Source organism: Pseudopipra pipra, unplaced genomic scaffold (genome assembly GCF_036250125.1).
Source record: "Pseudopipra pipra isolate bDixPip1 unplaced genomic scaffold, bDixPip1.hap1 HAP1_SCAFFOLD_329, whole genome shotgun sequence".
NCBI classification, from domain to species: Eukaryota; Metazoa; Chordata; class Aves; order Passeriformes; family Pipridae; genus Pseudopipra; species Pseudopipra pipra.
The window spans coordinates 3,411-22,794 of record NW_026990808.1 but is presented as its reverse complement, the minus strand read 5'-3'; the positions used below and the strand labels follow the sequence as shown (position 1 = coordinate 22,794).

General features: G+C 51.9%; 1 long non-coding RNA gene across 3 annotated transcripts; it reads left to right on the top strand.

The window, feature by feature from the left end:
* Positions 1-6,852: 6,852 nt before the first annotated feature.
* LOC135408321 (uncharacterized) lies at positions 6,853-16,581 on the top strand. 3 transcript variants are annotated; one of them, XR_010427495.1, is made up of 4 exons: positions 6,853-6,981; positions 7,506-7,656; positions 9,068-9,107; positions 16,362-16,581. It is a non-coding gene; the product is annotated as an uncharacterized LOC135408321 (long non-coding RNA). The 3 variants fall into 3 exon arrangements; XR_010427497.1 differs by lacking the exon at positions 9,068-9,107 and having other exon boundaries at positions 7,506-7,665; positions 16,441-16,577; XR_010427496.1 differs by lacking the exon at positions 16,362-16,581 and having other exon boundaries at positions 7,506-7,665; positions 9,068-9,316.
* Positions 16,582-19,384: the final 2,803 nt, after the last annotated feature.

Sequence of the window (19,384 nt, the reverse complement as noted above, 5' to 3'; positions counted from 1 at the left end):
GCTCCAAGTGCCCTGCCTTACTAACATAGCACACTCCTCTTTGCCTGCTCCTATTTCTATCACCCAGAAACCACCTGGACTCCACCCCCCGGTCAGCTGATTATGCCTCTCAAGGCAACCGGGCTGAGCTGAGAGCAGTTTCTCCCTGCAGTTTAAATCCCCCACAAACGCCCTCAGCTGCATTCAATGAGGAGATGATTAGAGCTTGCAGTGCAGCTCCGTTCACCTGCGCTGAACTGAAAGGAGCTCCTCCGTGAAGTAAAAATCTCCGAGGAAGAACCTCAACTCGTCTCCTGGTTACCTCACAAGGTCCTTAGGTGCAGATGAGCTGATGTGGCTTGCTCGAATACCAGGAAACAGACCACTTACTCCCCACAGAGTGCCCAGGCTGCGCCACACACTGCACCTGAAAGCCAAACCTCAAAAGCTTTCTGTCCTGGGGCACAGGGCTGCTGTCCCAATGTTTCTTGCAAATCCCACCTTCCTGCCTTTGCCAAGTTAGGCAATATCAGCCTTTCCTTGGCTATGAGAAGTTTCCTTTATTTTTAAAAAAGCAGAATAATTCCAAGTCCTGTCTGCTAAGCAGAAGCAGGTGGGTGACAGAAGGCAGTGGGGTGTAAGCCCTGCTGGTACCCCAGCTTTTCCCTTTGCCTCTTCCTGACCTGGTTGCTGTTTGTCCTGCCAGGCCAGGGATCCTGAATCCCTCCAAGGGTCCTGGAATTGATGAACTAGAGGTGTAACGGAGGCTGGGCTTTACCCCAATTAAAGAGGAGTTGCTGAACCAGCCCAGCATACGGAACCTCTGCCCTCATAGAGCAACTGGGAACAACTAAGGGGTTTTACAGAAATGCCAGTAGGATAAAGGGTTTGGATGAGCTTTCCCAGCAGCCAGTGCCCTGCTGTGTCTGCCCACAGATCCGTTTTCTGTCTGTATTTCCTGCAGCCGACTCCAAGCAGAATGGGATGGTGTCTTAAAAGCTGGTGGGGTGGGAAAGGGGAAGATCTGTGTTAATTTACAATTCCACAAGATTATCCTTTCAGTCTGTTTTACTTTTGGAGTGTGAAGAACAAGGGGAAGTGGGGTGCAGTGGGGAACCAGTGGAATCCAGCAGGCAACTAAAACTAAGCTGGACAATGCTTTTCTCTTTTTCCTTCTTTTCTTCTCCCCGTTCCTACAGAAACTATGTGAAGGATAATTTTAATGTGTGGGAGATGGTAATTTTAATGTGTGAGAGAGCAGTGGGAATGTTCTAAGAGCTTTTACATGTTTCTTTCACAGTCTGACTGCCCCTACTCAGAAAAAGTCCCAAGGATTAAAATACCAATGGACATCACGGAGCAGGAACCTTTCCTAAGTGATAGCAAACCTGCCGACAGTGAGTAGAACTAACCTCTCGCATGCCTGCTTGACTCTGACTTGCACTACAGATATATATCTATATATTTAGAGTTATTTTTTTTTATTTTTTAATCTTTCCTTTTACTTGAGAAGTACTTTTTCTTGTTCTATTTTTTTTCCTCTCTTTTTTAATTTCCAGGCCTCTGCTTTATGACAGATTTTGCTTTTGTGAGCTTTTTGTTTTGTTTTGGGGTTTTTTTCCTTTGCTGGTTACAAAATCAATGTTGTTCCTTCTGGTGCCTCCAGTTTAAGTGCTTTTCTCCCCTCCCCCTTGGTGTTAACCTGCTGATGGTGGGATTTATTTTTTTCCTCTGAGTCTGGTGTTCTGGATTTGCAGCTCTGTCCTGTCACTGTTTGTTTCCTTAGGTGCCAAGCAGTTGCAAAAAAAATCAGCACTTAACAGAGTAATTATTTGTGTCATTAAGCTGCCCAGGCAGGGATCAGTTGGTCATTAACTTATTTCCCTTCTTAGGTGATTTGCTTTTGTGCTCTTCTCTTGGTTTTAATTTCTCATGTTAATATCCATAAATGCTGATTGTAATCTTTATTTTCAGTCATTCCCACTTTACATTTTCCTCTTTTAAGTGAGGAATCACAGCTGACCTTGGCTTTTTTGCCTTTGGGCTGACTTTTTAATATACTAAGGGTGTCCTATACTGTTTTGTTGTGAGTTGGGAGGGGAGAAATACAAATCAGAGCAAAAAATTAGTGCTGCTGCCAGACTGGTAATTCCTGGGAGTAGGACCTAAACCCCTAGGTGATAAATCCTTAAATTATCCTTCGGGTTTAAGAGCTGGGACCCAAGTCCCTTTCCTTTTGGTGGCATAGAGAGGCCTTGGGCAACACGGAGCATTGCTCTGTGGGTTTTAGATACAGAAGTATCTAAAGTTCTACCTCTTATTTCTAGATGCCAGGATTTCTGTAAAAAATGTACTGTACCATATATAATGTGATTTTTACAAAACACCAAACCCATCACACCACAATCTCCAGGACGTGGCACAGGGCTGGATCGGTTCCATTAACACCTTCTGCTCTGAAGCATCTGGCTGTTTTAGGGTTATGTTGGTTTTACGGGTTTTATTTTTTATGAGTAATCTTTGCTGTGAAGGAGACGGGATGTGATCCGCATCCTCCTGCATCCCACACCATCATCTGTGGAATTTACCCGAAATCTTGGCTACTCAGCTTCTCGGCCCCAGACCCGGCAATGCAGCAGGACCAAGCAGGCCAGGCACGGGCATCCCAGGATTTTGGGGTGGAACTAAGTGAGCAATCACCTCAGGGGAGGATTTTCTCTCTGTGGCGTGTTTATACTGCTGTGTGCATCTAAACAAGCCTTTGGGAAACTGAGTTTCACCAGGACATGAGGGAACACACTAAAAGCTTCGTCCAAAAATTAAAAGAAGAAGAAAGAATCCCCGGGCTGTCCAGGTGAATTCCCTGATGGAGACAACCCCACTGCAGAGGAAGGGCACGTGCTGCCGCTTGGTCCTTGTGAAACCAAAGTTCCTGTTGGTGAAGTTGAGAGGATTTTCTGATGGTGCTGAGACCTTAAATGCCAAGTTTGAGCATCTGTTCCCATGAAGGAGCCGTCACCTCCGTACATCCCCCGCTCACTCTCACGGGGTCTTCGCTTCCGTTTCCATGAAAGCTGTGTTGTGTGTCACAGGAGCGCAGCTGAAACCTGCTCTGAAAAGGCTGGAGAGACATGGGAAAAGGCCTGAAGAGGAGCAGCTCAATCCAAATTGGGTATTTCGTAGGAAAAGCCTGGGTGGGCGCTTCAGGGAATAGGTGTGGAGGCTGACCCAAAGCCCTCTGAGATCAGAGTCGGCCGTCAACAACGACCTTCCCCTCACAAATCCAAGGTCCCAGCTCCCGGTGGGACCCCGACGGCCACCAGCCACAAACAGCTTTGTCCCAGCTCCGGGAACACGGTGGCCACCAGCCTCTGGCCTGCTGATACACCTTTGTATTTGTATTTTTATTTTGAATCAACAGCACTTTCAGCTACTTTTATTATTGTTTTTAATTCTCCTAAGTCTGTATTTGCTTTGGAGGAGAGAATGAAAACTTGGGATGAAATGAAGTGGATCAGGATGGTGGAACAAAAAGGAAAAAAGCGGAGAACGTTTCAAATATTATTAAAGTGATTTTTTTTCCAGTAATATAAACCATGAAATTCCTTATAACATTATAGTATTTTACAGTTTTCTGAAGCTTTCTATTGTGACTTTTATGAATCAAAAGATGAAGATGATGATATATTTTAGCATTTATATTTTTCAAAATGAAATGTATACTGAAAATAAAGTAGCTTTATGCATTTATGGGAGAGTTCATGTCCATTTTTGCTCCTTATGTGTCGAGTCTTGTCTGACTGAATTGAGATCTGAGGATCACTGTGGTGGTACGGGGGAGTGGCTGGCAATTTGGAAGCAGGCGTCATTGGTTCGCCTGGATTGCCAAGGAGCAGCACGGAGATGAGCCCACTGGTGCCAGGGGTGTCACCTCCTTCAGGAAGCAGGCGGTGGGTGCAGGGGAGATGCAGCAGGTGGAGACCATGGAGAGGAAGGTCCTGGTGGAGCCCAGGAGCACAGGCAGAGGCGCCTGGCTGTAGCTGCTGCCGTACTCGTACAGATACCTGCGGCAGGGGCGGGACGAGAAGACCCGGCACCCCGGGATCGGGAGCAGGAGCTGCGGGATTTAGGGGCGTTGGGGCTGCCCGGGGCTGGGAGCCCTCTCCGGCTACCGGGAACGGCGAGTCCGCACTGCAGGACTTGACCGACAGGGCCGAGGACTGCGGGAGGGACAAGTGGTTATGGCCACCCACGACACACTCTCACATCCCAGCCGTGCTTTGGGGTCCATCCCCCGCTTTTGGGTCGCGCCCCGGGGCTGCAGTCCCGGCCGTGCCCACCGGGGTCACCGCTCTCCCGTGCCAAGGCACAGCCCCGGCTCCCCCGGCCCGAGCGGGACCGTGTCCCGTTCCCTGGGGGGGTCCCAGCCCCAATCCCACCTCGGTCCTCCCGCCGCGGGGCCCCCACTCCGCCTGCCGGGCGAGAGGCGGCACCGGCCAGGACCCGCAGCGGGCACGGGCGGGACCCGGCAACGAGCCCCGGGAACAAACCCCCGAGCACGGACCCCCGGCAACGAGCCCCTGGACTTAAGAGGAAGGGGTTTGAAATCCTCAAAAGCTCAGTGATGACAGAACAGTGACACTGCCTTTATCAGCTCATCTCTAAATTCAACATGGCACAAGAAGCTGTGCAGAAATACCCATCTCAACAAAGATCTCCCAGAGCAGTTCGAATCCAAGGGTGCTTCACTTCAGCTGTGCACAAGCACCACTCCTGCTCACCTCCGTGCTGTGTTTGACAGAGTCTGACAGAACATTCCTTTGGGGAACCTGCTGGTTCCTGCTCACGAGGAGGCTGATACACCAGACTTACTGCCTGAGGTACAAAACACACTCCAGAGTAATCACCCCAACAACTGTATCAGATAGAAACACATCCTTAGAAATAACAATTGCGATGCCAAGGTTTCATGTTCTAAACTCTCTGTCTCTCCCTCCAGAGTTCTCCTGGGAATGTAGGGATGGTGTTTAAGAGCATCATAAGGAGAACTGACAGTCACTGTTCCACACTTTCCAGGATAGCAACACTGCCAAACTGAGCTTGTAACATAGACCCTCTCAGGATAATTTGTATATCTCATTAAATGCTAATTCTTCATGAGAAGTATCAGGACAGAGAGGCTGATTTAACACCTAGAGGGATTCGTGGGCTACAATGAGGACACTGACCACAAGCCTGGTGCTCCTGAAAAGAGCAGGTATTGACCTGACAAGTGCCTCAGATCGATCTGTGACAAGAAGTGGGAGGTGGAGTTGGTACCAGAGTCGCTGTCCCTTCACACACAGTTAGTCATTGGCCTGCAGAAAAGAAGGGGGTTCCTGCCTGCTGCTCTGCCCTGTCACTGCCCCGTTCCCTGGGAAAGTGCAGCTCTTGTCACTGCAGTGTAAATGTGGGGAAAAGGCAGCAAGAGAAAGGCAGCCCAGCTTGGGGGGTGACCCTCCCTTCCTTCAGCTGCTGGGAAACGTGGCCGGGGGTCCCTCAGAGGCACTCCAGCTGAGGAGCTGCACCACTGCCAGAGGGACTTGGCAGTGACGGGGCAAGGGCAGCTCCTAAAATGCCCAGCTGCAGGAATGAGCCGCCCAGGCCTCCGCACCAAGCCCTGTGCAGGGCACTTGGGCTGCTGGGGAATGGCCCAGCAGGGAGGTTCTGCTCCTGCCAGCCCAGCTGTTGCTGCCAACCGCATAGGAGGGGAGGTATTTTGTCAGGACAGTCGCTCATGGAACGGGTTGCCTGGGGAGGTTGTTGTATCCCCATCCGTGGAATGTTTCAAAACATGACTGGATCCCTCCCTGAGCAGCCCGGTCCGATCCCATTGGTGACTGTGGCCTGAGCAGGAGGTCACACTTAGAGACCTTGAACTGTCTCTTCTGACCCAGATTCCTCTACAGTCCTGCAGCAGTTCTGGCTTCTTACAGTCCATGAGACCTGTTGGTTCCACAGTCTGCAGAGAAACTCCTTTGCCCAGCAGGCAGTCCTGGAATGCCCAGCCATCCATGGCAGAGATTCCCAGAGCTGCCACGTGCCCCAGCTGTCCCTGAGCCCCAGCTTTGGCCTCGGCACTGAAACGCTGCCAGGACCTGTCCCTGCTGTGCAGGTCCGTGGGGCTGCAGGACACGGTGTCACACAGCACACACGGCCACTGGGTCCTGCCAGCTCCTCCAGCCTGTGCTTCCTGATTGCCGAGCATTTTAGGGGCCACCTGTCTCCAGGGATGGGCAGGGAAACAGAGATTTCCTGTGACTGGGAGCAACACAGGGCCTTGCCAAGGCAAGCAAATCGCCTGGGTTTCAGGTGCCCGTGTGCAATTCCATCTCCAGGCTCTCCCCCAGCAGCAGGTTCCTGTCCCCAGTTCCCGATCTCCCTCAGCTGAGCGGGCGGGGCGGGGCCGCAGGGCCAGGCGGGCTGGGATTGGGCGGCGGCGCTCGAGCGCTGATTGGGCAGCGCTGCCGGCCCGCGGTATAAAGGGCCGGCGGGGCGGGTGCGGTCGGTTGTGTGTGAGGGCTGAGGGTGGTGCCCCGCTGCTGCCCGGGCTGCGGAGGGGAGAGTGCCTTGGCCGCTGGGTTATGGACCGGGGGAGCCGGGGGGCGTTTAGGGGCGCCTTGTGCTGGGCAGCGGGGGCCGGGTAAGCCCCTTACCTGCCGGGTGCGCCTGGGGGGAGCCGCGGCAGGGCTGCGGGGCTGTTGCTCTCTGGGTGTCTCAGGCTTTGCCTCGGAATCCCAAAGGCTTTCCCCGTGCAGGGTTATGAGGCAAAGACTGCCTTAACTTGATTTCTTGGTGCTGCATTAATGCTTTTTGCTCGTTGTGTGTCAGTTTCCAGCCTGGCTCGTGGTTTCCCCTGGTGCCGGGGAGTGGAGGCGAGTTGTGCTTCCTGCTGGGAGAGAGAAGGGCCTTGGGAAGCTGCTCCATGAGCCACAGCTGTGCCGAGCCCGGGAGTCTGTCCAGGTGAGAGCAGGGCTTATACTGCCAGTGAGGAGCTGGGTTTGCTGTTGAAACATGCCCATGCCTTTAAATGCAAGGACAGGCAGAAGCTGGGAGGGACCCTGAGCACATTTTAAAAGCCCTTGACTGTGGGAGGAGTGTCCAGGAGAAATTATTCCTTTTTGTTGCAGGGAGGCAGTTTGTGAGGACAGGTGGGTTGCTGTGCTCTCTAGCAAAAATACTCCCCTTGGGATGTCCATGCTGAGGAAATGTTGGCCCCGTGTGGGCTGGAGCAAAGGTGTGTGGGTGCCTGTGTGTGACACCCGTGGGTGTGCAGGAAGGGGGTTCTGGTGCCATTGGAGCTGCCAGGGAGCCAAAAAGGGCACAGTGGTCTGAAAAAGGTGAAAGCTCTGTTGGCCTCTGTTGACACCTGCACCAAAGGAGATGCAAATTTTCCCCCTCTTGGTTGCAGGCTTCACAAAGCTCCCAGGAAAGGAAGTTTTAGATTCCAACTCCCCTTTATGCTAAAGGTTTCCTTGTTCTCTCAGCAGGATGTCGAGTGCCACCGTGTCCCTGAGGTTCCCCTTTCTGCTGTTGGGAGAGCACGAGGTGGATGGAGAGGATCCCCAGGCATCTGCAGGCAAAAGGGACTCGCACAACTGCGATTTTCCTACAGCCCTCGTGAGAGGGACTTTGAGGGTACCATGGGTAATGTGCCAGCTCTCCTGGTGGAGGTTTTGTCTTGTGCTACATTTGAACACAAAGAGTTAAAACTAAAGTCAGGGGTGTTCTGGGGTATGTTACACTTGTGCAAAGCTCCTTCCCTCTGTTTATTTTCTGTTCTGGAAAGTATATTCTTGGGTTCCTGGACACTTCCTATTAAATGCTTCCCTGAAAATAATTTTGTACTGAAAGGAGAAAGGAGCTGTCTGTTAAAAGTCAGATGTCCCTGAAAAACCTTGATGTTTTTTAACTTAGTAAGCTCTTAAAATATCTCAAAGTGTGTAGGAATGCCTGGCTTCTAAAACTCACCAGCTGAGTCTTAGAGGTTTCTTTGAAGAGCTGAGTTCAGGCAGCAGAATTGGCCCTGCAGGAGGGGACTCTGTGCCTGCTCTCCCGTGGCTCCAAGGGATCTCTGGCCCTTCACGCCGGCACCGAGATTTTCTCGGGAAGGGCCTCAGATCCCCGGACCAGTCTGGGACACAGGCAGGATCCCCCTGCATTTTAGGACCAAATTGGCCCCCTGGAGGGACAGTGCTGTTGGTGCCCCCCGGGTTGGGGCACCCCGAGGACTCCAGCGCGCACCGAAAGGATTATTCGGGGAGATCCTCGGGGTGCCCGGCCCTGGGGAGCTCAAAGCAAGGTCCCTGCAATGGATTCAGGCATTCCTGAGAGTATCCCAGGGGTAGCTGTCCCTGCTAGACATGGAGCTCTCTAATGGACTGTAATTGGGTTCTAAAAGTGGTGCTCCAAGTGCCAAAGCAGTGTGGGATTGGGATTAAGAAATGAGCAGTGATGGTCCAATTGGCTGTTTTCTCTGGAATGTAATGGTAAGAGCTGCAGGAGTGCCAGGTGTGTGTTCCAGTCCCCAGCATTTGGTTTGCACATGTCCTGGTCAGACACAGGTCCAACTTCCTCAGTCCTTAACCCAACAGAGAGGGAATGAAGGACTGGCAGTGTTAAGGTGATTGGTGTGACAGGGGTTAAACTGGGAAAACATTGGGGAATTCCTCAGTTTGTCTGTTTGCCAAACTCACCCAAACCTTTGCTGGGAAGAGACTTCCTGAAAAACTTGAGGCAGAAATGAAATGGAAAACTGGGGATAATGAAACTGTAATTGCTGAAACTAAATGTGTCCAAGCAGCAGCTCTTGTTGTGCAGGGAATAACTCCTGTCAGCAGCAAGGTCCCGACTGAAGTGGCAGCTGCAGTTGTTCCTGTGGTGTGGGCCAGTGGAATTGCAGGAGAGTGGAAGAGGGCAGAACCTGTAGGTATTACCCCTAATGTGGGATCTCTCCTGGTAAGGCAGAGCCAGTATCCTTTAAAATGAGAATGTCAGACTGGATTGGTTGCAGTAACAGTTAAATTGGCTCATCCTGGTTTGCTTGTAGGACGTGAATGCAAGAACCTGCCAAGGAACCAATGGCCAAGGTGTCTGATTAGTGCAGGACCTGAGAGAACCACCTTGAATGACAACCTCGAGCAGTTTCCAGTATTGGATTGCAAAGATGGCCTTTGCTGCATCTCCTTGAGCAAGGAAAGCCAAGAAACCTTTGCTTTGGAAGGAGAAAATCTGGAAAGCAGGAAGGAAGAAAAGAAGCCCCCTGACTCCTCCCTGAGCCCCAGACAGCCCATGAACTGCCTTCTGGGAATGGTAGGACAGGCTGGACTCTGGATTGCTCTCTCTGGATGTGTGGTAAGACTGTTCTGCCAACTTCTCAAACAGCCTGTAAGCATTTGCTGCCTTGGCTAGATGGTGCAAGGGCAGCCTTTAAGCATCTGAAGCATTCCCTGAGGAGAGCTCTGGGTCTGCCAGATGTCTCAGAACTGTTGAAATCGTCTTTGGTGGGGAGGGCAAACAAAGGCCAAGGTGTGCAGTGACCCCCCAACAAGGGACTTTGAGTTAATGGCATCCCTGCAAGTGAACTGTGTGGGCTGTTCCCCCTGTAGGGCAGGTGATAGTCCCAGCTACAGTGATGGGAAAAATAGTTAAAAGGGAGCCCCAAAAGCTGGAAATCCTCCTGGAGGCTCTTGGCAAACAGAGTTTTCTGAGTTCCCCCTGCAAGAAGGACAGTGATAGCTTTTGAGTGCTGGTAGATCCTTTGAATAGATAGCCTTGAGTGTGTCCTTGTTGCACCAGTAGGCCTTGTCAAACTCCCCATCTTCGAGGAGATACACATATTAAAGTTAAAATTAATCCTTTTCCTTATCCTTTGTTGTCTTGAGGCTCTCCCCTGCAGGAACTCCAGGAACTCCTGGTGCCGCCTGGGCCGATGGATTGGACGCCCCAGCCCCTCCGTTCCTGCCCAGCCCCTGGGTCCGTGTCCAGTGGTGGCACTGCCAGCCCTGCAGGTGAAGTGGGAAGGGCCTTTCCAGGTCTTGTGGGTCACATTGATAGCAGCTGAAGTTGCAGAAAAAGGACCTGGGGTCTGTTGTTCTTTAGTTCAGAAAGCTCCTTTTGATTGGTGAGCAGGACAAAGTGGATCCTTCAGAGTTCCCATCCGTGTTTGTGTCTCAGCCTGTGTTAGGATTCAGGGCTGTAGCTGTTGTTGTCACTGAGGAGTCAAACTCTGCTTTAAATCATGAGACACTGGCCTAATGGCCCAGTGTCAGGAAAAAAGGGGGAATGCTCTCTGAGTGTTGAGATGTAACAAGAGCTGATCCTTTTTGCAGTTGGATGTAGCCTGGAAAGTGCACAGAACTGAGCTAAGGGATTGAAAGGGACCAACCAAGGGAGGTGAAGAAAGAAGGAAGAAGGGAAGTGAGGCTGCAGGCAAGCAGCAGCAAGTTGCTGTGTATCCAGGTGAGTTGTGTTGAGGTTCCTAAGACAGGCACTGAGGACTTTGAGGGCTCCAACAGAGCAGACCTGGGAAGGCCCTCGGTGACGCCCCTCTGAGACCTTCTAAGGGTAGGTGTGTATGGTAATGAGTGTTGGAAAATGTCCTGACTGTGGAACAGGAATGCAGGGAAGGAAAATGAATCCTCCTGTAATGCTGACCCCTCTCATCATCTGCAGTGGAGATAGGTCTGTGTGCCCTTTGGGAGCTGATTGCCAGGACTCCTGGTGGGCTGGAATGATTCAAGAGCATAGGAATACAAGATTGCCTGGCTTCTAAAACTCACCAGTTGTGTCTTAGAGGTTTTTCTAAGAAATTTTAGACAACACCTGAACTTCTAGTGTGTACTTCTGAGTTCAGTTGGAAAGAGATTGTCCAGGGAACAAGTATCTTTCTCATTCCAGCAAGTTGCACTTGATGAACTTCCCATCTGAGCTGATGGCCTTGGCAGGAGAAGTGCTCAGCAAGGAGGCTCTTTGCTCCTAGGCAGGAAGAAAGGCCAGTGCCCTTCCTCCCCAAGGCCCAGCCCAGCAGGGCTGGCAGGAGCTGCTGGTGTGGCTGCTCTTTGGGTTCTCAGCTGTAGCTGTGGGGTGGTGACATCGTGTTCCTCCCTGTGCTCCAGGGCAGCCAAAAGCCCCAGCCCAGCCCCTGGGCCTTTCTGGGAGCCTGAGCTATTGCAGTACTGGGGATGGGGGTTTGGGTTTTTGTTTCCCTAAAGTAGAACCGTTGGGGGGGATCTCTTATCTCACAGTTGTTGTTTTTTTGATAACTTAATTAATTACAACTTGAGAAGAAAAGCTTGTGTAACTTAGCAACTGACTTGCACTGGTTACACTGAAAGTGCCAAGGAGTTGTAGTGTCCACTGGATTGTTTGTATTGAAGCAGTTTGGTGTTTACAGAGGGATAATAACTCCTGTCAGCAGCAAGGTCCTGACTGAAGTGGCAGCTGCAGTTGTTCCTGTGGTGTGGGCCAGTGGAATTCCAAGAAAATGGACAGGGACAGAAGCTGTAAGAATTACCCCTAGAGCCAGAGTCTCTCCTGGTAAGGCAAACCAAGTATCCTTTAAAATTAGGAAGCCAAGCTGGATTGGTTCTAGTAACAGCTAAATTTGCTGATCATGGTTTGATAGTAGAATGTGAATGGAAGGACCTGTAAAGAAAGGAAATGGGAAAGATGATTGATTGCTGGGAGCAGGGGCTGGCAGACAGTGGCACTGGATGTTTGGTTGTGGTTGGGAATGAGCAGCTTGACCTGCCCAGGGTTGTCTGTGCTGGGGGTGGGTTTGGGTCCTGTGTGGCCACAGGTCTGTGCAGCAGCTGGAGCCTGGGCAGGTTTGGGGGCTGTGGTGTGCCAGGCTGCTGAGTTTGTTTTGCCTGTTTCCTTGGAGTGTCCCAGTGTCCCTGCTTGGCCGTTTGTTGCCCTGCAGGCAGAAGAGCCCAGGCCTGAGCTGGCTGAGTGTTGGTGTGACCCAGAGTGGGTGTCCCTGCCCTCGGGACAGTCCCCAGAGCTGCCTTTGGCATTCCCTGCTGAAGGGTGGGAGCTGCCCAGAGCCAGCAGCATCCAGCTGGAGGATGCAGGAGGATGCAGCTCTGCTTAGCTGGGAGGTAAGAGGTGGGGTGCAGGAGCTGGCAGGGGTGTTTTTCAGGCAGAGGGAGGGCAGGAGCAGGAGAATTGCAGGTGCAGCAGCTGGGTCAGTGCTGGATGGAGTCGGGGCTGGGAAAGGGCCCTGAGTGTCAGGGCAGGGGAGAGCCCAGGGTGGCCCTGGGAGCCCTGGGGCTGTGAACAAGTGCAGTGGGCAAAGGAATGGGCACTGGAGAGCTGGGCAAACAGCTGGAGGAGTTGCAAGGAGAACCAGGAGACTGGAATGCAGGAGCAGCAGCTCCCTGTGTGTGTGTAGAACCAGGTGTACTGCAGCCCTGAGTGAGGTGGGAAATGAACCTCAGGAGGCTGGGAACGAGTCCCACACACTGGTTCAAGTGGGCTGGACTCTTCCCAAGTGTCTGAAAAGCTTTTCTTCAGTGTTGCTTTATCAGTTGAAAACTGGAGTGATTGTCGAGGTGTTGGCACTTGTTTTCCTGTGTCTTTGGTGAGGTGTTGACTCAGTACCTTTCTTGGAGCTGCTGTTGGATGAAGAGGTGCCTCCAATTGACCTGTAAGGTCCTTGTTTTTCTTCCCTGCTTCTCCCAGCTTGTCCAGGAGATGGAATTCCAGTGCTACAGTCTGGGTGGGTCATGGTGCTCCCAAAAGGAGCCTTTGTGCCTTCAGGACAGGTTTTGGTGCCACTGGAGCTGCTGGGAGAAGCATAGGGTTGGCAGTGAGAGGCCTGGAATGATGTTGCTGCGGCACAGAAGAAATGAGCAGTGATGGTACAGTTGACTATTTTCTCTTGAATATAATGGTAAGAGCTGCAGGAGTGCCAGGTGTGTGTTCCAGTCCCCACCATTTGGTTTGCACTTGTCCTGGTCAGACACAGGTCTAACTTCCTCAGTCCTTAACACAATAGAGGGAGAATTAAGGACTGGCAGTGTTAAGGTGATTGGTGTGACAGGGGTGAAACTGGGAAAACATTGGGGAATTCCTGAGTTTGTCTGTTTGCCAAACTCACCCAAACCTGTGCTCGGAAGAGATGCACTGGAAAAGTTGAGGCAGAAATGAAATGGAAAACTGGGGATGTTGAAACTATAATTGCTGGAACTAAATGTGTCCAAGCAGCAGCTCTTGTTGTGCAGGGAATAACTCCTGTCAGCAGCAAGGTCCTGACTGAAGTGGCAGCTGCAGTTGTTCCTGTGGTGTGGGCCAGTGGAATTGCAGGAGAGTGGAAGAGGGCAGAACCTGTAGGTATTACCCCTAATGTGGGATCTATATGGGTAAGGCAAACCCAGTATCCTTTAAAATCAGAATGATAGCTTGGATTGGTTGCAGTAACAGCTAAATTGGCTCCTCCTGGTTTGCTTGAAGGACGTGAATGCAAGAACCTGCCAAGAAACCAATGGCCAAGATGATTGATCAGTGCAGGACCTGAGAGAACCACCTTCAATGACAACCTTAGGATTAAAAGATGGCTGTTGCTTTTGAAGGAGAAAATCTGGAAAGCAGGAAGGAAGAAAAGAAGCCCCATGACTCCTCCCTGAGCCCCAGACAGCCCATGAACTGCCTTGCTGGGAATGGTAGGACAGGATGGACTCTGGATTGCTCCCTCTGGATATGTGGTAAGACTTTTATACCAGCTTTTAAGAACAGCCTGTAAGCATTTGCTGCCTTGGCTAGATGGTGCAAGGGCAGCTTTTAAGCAGCTGAAGCATTCCCTGAGGAGAGCTCTGGGTCTGCCAGATGTCTCAGAACTGTTTGGAAGCATCTTTGGTGGGGAGGGCAAACAAAGGACGAGGTGTGCAGTGACCCCCCTGAGAAGGGACTTTGAGTTAATGGCATCCCTGCAAGTGAAATCTGTGGGCTGTTCCCCCTGTAGGGCAGGTGACAATCCCAGCTACAGTGATGGGGAAAAATGGTTAAAAGGGAGCCCAAAAAGCTGAAAATCCTCCTGGAGGCTCTTGGCCAACAGAGTTTCCTGAGTTCTCCCTGCAAGAAGGACAGTGATAGCTTTTGAGTGCTGATAGATCCTTTGAGTAGATAGCCTTGAGTGTGTCCTTGTTGCCCCAGTAGGCCTTGTCAAAGTCCCCATATTCCAGGAGATATGCATATTGAAGTTTAAAATGATCTCCATAATCCTTTGTTGTCTTGAGGCTCTCCCCTGCAGGAACTCCAGGAACTCCTGGTGCCGCCTGGGCCGATGGATTGGACGCCCCAGCCCCTCCGTTCCTGCCCAGCCCCTGGGTCCGTGTCCAGTGGTGGCACTGCCAGCCCTGCAGGTGAAGTGGGAAGGGCCTTTCCAGGTCTTGTGGGTCACATTGATAGCAGCTGAAGTTGCAGAAAAAGGACCTGGTGTCTATTATTCCTGAGTTAGGAAAGCTCCTTTGGATTGGTGAGCAGAACAAAGTGGATCCTTCAGAGTTCCCATCCGTGTTTGTGTCTCAGCCTGTGTTAGGATTCAGGGCTGTAGCTGTTGTTGTCACTGAGGAGTCAAACTCTGCTTTAAATAATGAGACACTGGCCTAATGGCCCAGTGTCAAGAAAAAAGTGGGAATGATATCTGAGTGTTGAGATGTAACAAGGGCTGATCCTTTTTGCAGTGGGATGTAGCCTGGAAACCGCACAGAGCTGAGCTAAGGGATTTAAAGGGACCAAGCAAGGGAGGTGAAGAAAGAAGGAAGAAGGGAACTGAGGCAGTAGACAAGCACCTCTAAGTTACACTGTAAAGAGGTGAGTTGTGTTGAGGTTCCTCAGGCAGACACTGAGGACTTTGAGGGCTCCAGACAAAGCAGACCTGGGAAGGCCCTCGGTGAAGCCCTTTGGAAACCTTGTAAGGGTAGGTGTGTATGGTAATGAGTGTTGGAAAATGTCCTCACTGTGGAACAGAAATGCAGGGAAGGAAAATGAACCCTCCTGTATTGCTTCCATATCATCTGCAGTGGAGATAGGTCTGTGTGCCCTTTGGGAGCTGATTGCCAGGGCACCTGGCGGTCTGGAATGATTCAAGAGCATAGGAATAAAAGATTGCCTGGCTTCTAAACCTCTCCATCTGAGACTTAGAGGCTTCTTTGAAGAGCTGAGTTCAGGCAGGAAAATTAGCCCCCCAGGAGGGACTCTGTGCCTGCTCTCCCGTGGCTCCAAGGGATCTCTGGCCCTTCACGCCGGCACCGAGATTTTCTCGGGAAGGGCCTCAGATCCCCGGACCAGTCTGGGACACAGGCAAGATCCCCCTGCCTTTAGAAATGAGGCCTTCTTGTGGCTTCCTCCCGTACCCGTTGGTGGGTTCCAAAGAAGGCCTCTTGAAATGCCTTTTGGGCTGTCCATGGCAAGCTTGAGACCAAATTGGGCCCCCTGGAGGGACAGTGCTGTGGGTGCCCCCCGGGTTGGGGCACCCCGAGGACTCCAGCGCGCACCGAAAGGATTATTCGGGGAGATCCTCGGGGTGCCCGGCCCTGGGGAGCTCAAAGCAAGGTCCCTGCAATGGATTCAGGCATTCCTGAGAGTATCCCAGGGGTAGCTGTCCCTGCTAGACATGGAGCTCTCTAATGGACTGTAATTGGGTTCTAAAAGTGGTGCTCCAAGTGCCAAAGAAGTGTGGGATTGGGATTAAGAAATGAGCAGTGATGGTCCAATTGGCTGTTTTCTCTTGAATATAATGGTAAGAGCTGCAGGAGTGCCAGGTGGGTGTTCCAGTCCCCAGCATTTGGTTTGCACATGTCCTGGTCAGACACAGGTCCAACTTCCTCAGTCCTTAACCCAGTAGAGGGAGAATTAAGGACTGGCAGTGTTAAGGTGATGGGTGTGACAGGGGTGAAACTGGGAAAACATTGGGGAATTCCTCAGTTTCGCTATTTGCCAAACTCACCCAAACCTCTGCTAGGAAGAGTTTGAGTAGAAAAGTTGAGGCAGAAATGAAATGGAAAACTGGGGCTATTGAAACTGTAATTGCTGGAACTAAATGTGTCCAAGCAGCAGCTCTTGTTGTGCAGGGAATAACTCCTGTCAGCAGCAAGGTCCTGACTGAAGTGGCAGCTGCAGTTGTTCCTGTGGTGTGGGCCAGTGGAGTTGCAGGAGAGTGGGAGAGGGCAGAACCTGTAGGTATTACCCCTGATGTGGGATCTATATGGGTAAGGCAAACCCAGTATCCTTTAGAATCAGAATGCCAGACTGGATTGGTTGCAGTAACAGCTAAATTGGCTCCTCCTGGTTTGCTTGTAGGATGTGAATGCAAGAATCTGCCAAGAAAACCAATGTCCAAGATGAATGATGAGTGCAGGACCTGAGAGAACCCCCTTCAATGACAACCTTAGGATTAAAAGATGGCTGTTGCTTTTGAAGGAGAAAATCTGGAAAGCAGGAAGGAAGAAAAGAAGCCCCATGACTCCTCCTGAGCCCCAGACAGCCCATGAACTGCCTTGCTGGGAATGGTAGGACAGGCTGGGCTCTGGATTGCTCCCTCTGGATATGTGGTAAGACTGTTATGCCAACTTCTCAAACAGCCTGTAAGCATGTGCTGCCTTGGCTAGATGGTGCAAGGGCAGCCTTTAAGCAGCTGAAGCATTCCCTGAGGAGAGCTCTGGGTCTGCCAGATGTCTCAGAACTGTTGGAAGCATCTTTGGTGGGGAGGGCAAACAAACTGGACAAGGTGTGCAGTGACCCCCCTGAGAAGGGACTTTGAGTTAATGGCATCCCTGCAAGTGAACTGTGTGGGCTGTTCCCCCTGTAGGGCAGGTGACAATCCCAGCTACAGTGATGATAAAAATAGTTAAAAGAGAGCCCAAAAAGCTGAAAATCCTCCTGGAGGCTCTTGGCAAACAGAGTTTGCTGAGTTGCCCGTGAAAGAAGAATAGTGATAGCTTTTGAGTGCTAGTAGATGCTTTTAATAGATAGCCTTGCGTGTGTCTTTGTTGCCCCATTAGGCCTTGTCAAAGTCCCCATATTCCAGGAGATATACGTATTAAAGTTTAAAATGATCTCCATAATCCTTTGTTGTCTTGAGGCTCTCCCCTGCAGGAACTCCAGGAACTCCTGGTGCCACCTGGGCCGATGGATTGGATGCCCCAGCCCCTCCGTTCCTGCCCAGCCAGTGGGTCCGTGTCCAGTGGTGGCACTGCCAGCCCTGCAGGTGAAGTGGGAAGGGCCTTTCCAGGTCTTGTGGGTCACACTGATAGCAGCTGAAGTTGCAGAAAAAGGACCTGGGGTCTCTTTTTCTTGAGTTCAGAAAGCTCCTTTTGATTGGTGAGCAGAACAAAGTGGATCCTTAGGGTCAAGTATAAAGTGGGAATGATATGTGCATGTTGAGATGTAACAAGAGCTGATCCTTTTTGCAGTGGGATGTAGCCTGGAAACTGCACAGAGCTGAGCCAAGAGATTGAAAGGGACCAACCAAGGGAGGTGAAGAAAGAATTAAAGTGAGGCAGCAGCCAAGCAGCAGCAAGTTGCTGTGTAAGCAGGTGAGTTGTGTTGAGGTTCCTAAGACAGGCGCTGAGGACTTTGAGGGCTCCAGACAGAGCAGACCTGGGAAGGCCCTCGGTGAAGCCCCTTGGAAACCTTCTAAGGGTAGGTGTGTATGGTGATAAGTGTTGGAAAATGTCCTGATTGTGGAACAGGAATGCAGGGAAGGAAAATGAATCCTCCTGTAATGCTGACCCCTCCCAGCAGCTGTAGTAGAGATACCTGTGTGTGCCCTTTGGGAGCTGATTGCCAGGGCACCCGTGGGGCTGGGATCATGGCAGGGTGTTGTAAGCAAGGAATGCCTGGCTTCTGAAACTCACCAGCTGAGTCTTAGAGGCTTCTTTGAAGAGCTGAGTTGAGGCAGCAGAATTGGCCCTGCAGGAGGGACTCTGTGCCTGCTCTCCCGTGGCTCCAAGGGATCTCTGGCCCTTCACGCCGGCACCGAGATTTTCTTGGGAAGGGCCTCAGATCCCCGGACCAGTCTGGGACACAGGCAAGACCCCCTGCCTTTAGAAATGAGGCCTTCTTGTGGCTTCCTTCCCGTCCCCGTGGGTGGGTTCCAAAGAAGGCCTCTTGAAATGCCTTTTGGGCTGTCCATGGCAAGCTTGAGACCAAATTGGCCCCCTGGAGGGACAGTGCTGTTGGTGCCCCCCGGGTTGGGGCACCCCGAGGACTCCAGCGCGCACCGAAAGGATTATTCGGGGAGATCCTCGGGGTGCCCGGCCCTGGGGAGCTCAAAGCAAGGTCCCTGTAATGGATTCAGGCATTCCTGAGAGTAGCCTGGACTGTGCAGAAAGGGAGCAGTTTGTCCTGTGGAGTTGGGATGGGTTTGTTCAGGATGCCTTGGGAGGCAGGGCTGGAGAGGCCCCTCTGTTGGCTGTAGTGGTGGAAGGTTGTAGCAGCAGGGATGGAGCCTTCGACCTCCTGCTCCCCCCGTGAGCCCCGACGGGACCGTGCCCTTGGCAATGGAGGGCCCCCCATTGCTGAGCCAGCGGTTCCGGGGGCCAGGAGGGATGGGATCAGGATGCCGAGCTCCGCCCAGGGCCAGGGCTGCCAATGTTCAACCATGGAGAGAACTGAAAGCAGAGTGAGATGGAAGCCAAGCTGCAGCACAGGGGTGGGCGAGAAAAGACCCTGGTCCTCAGGTGGAGCTTTGAATTCCCTGGAAAAATGGATCCTGTCAGATGGTTCAGGCCCTTGTGGATGCTGGAGCAGAGGTCTCTGTAATTTATGGTCACCCTAAAAAGTTGCAAGGACAGCAAGTTCTGACTGCAGGATGAGGTGGGAAACAAAGTGCAGTGGTCCAGAGAAAAGCTGAGCTTAAAATTGGTCCTGTGCCAGAGCAGCCTTGTGCAGTGCTTGTTGCTGTCCCTGAGTGTCCCATTGCAGTGGATATTCCCAAGGGTGCCTTGTGCTGGGGAACACTGGGGGCAGTTCCCTTTCCCTGGGCAGGGCAGGCAGGGCACGTTTCCCCCCTCGAGGGTGGCTCCACAGTCCCACCCTCTGCCCTGGGAGCGTGGCAGAACACCTGGACCCACTGTCCTTGCCAGAGAGGGCACAAGGGATGGTTGGATGGGTGAGGGAATGGTTCAGGGAGTACAAGCACCATTAGAATGAGTAGGGCAGCACATGGAAAGGAAGGGGGGAGTTAATCCAGACAGAATTCAAGCACCTGCCCAACCTGTGATAGTTTTAGGAACTCAGAGGTGTTGTGGTCCCCAGGAACTGTTGCCCAGGACTAGGCAGGAGACTTCAGGCTTGGTCACCCCCAGAGCAAGGTGGAAGCCCAGCAGTTTATTGGTTGTTTTGGCTTTTGGTGACAACAAGG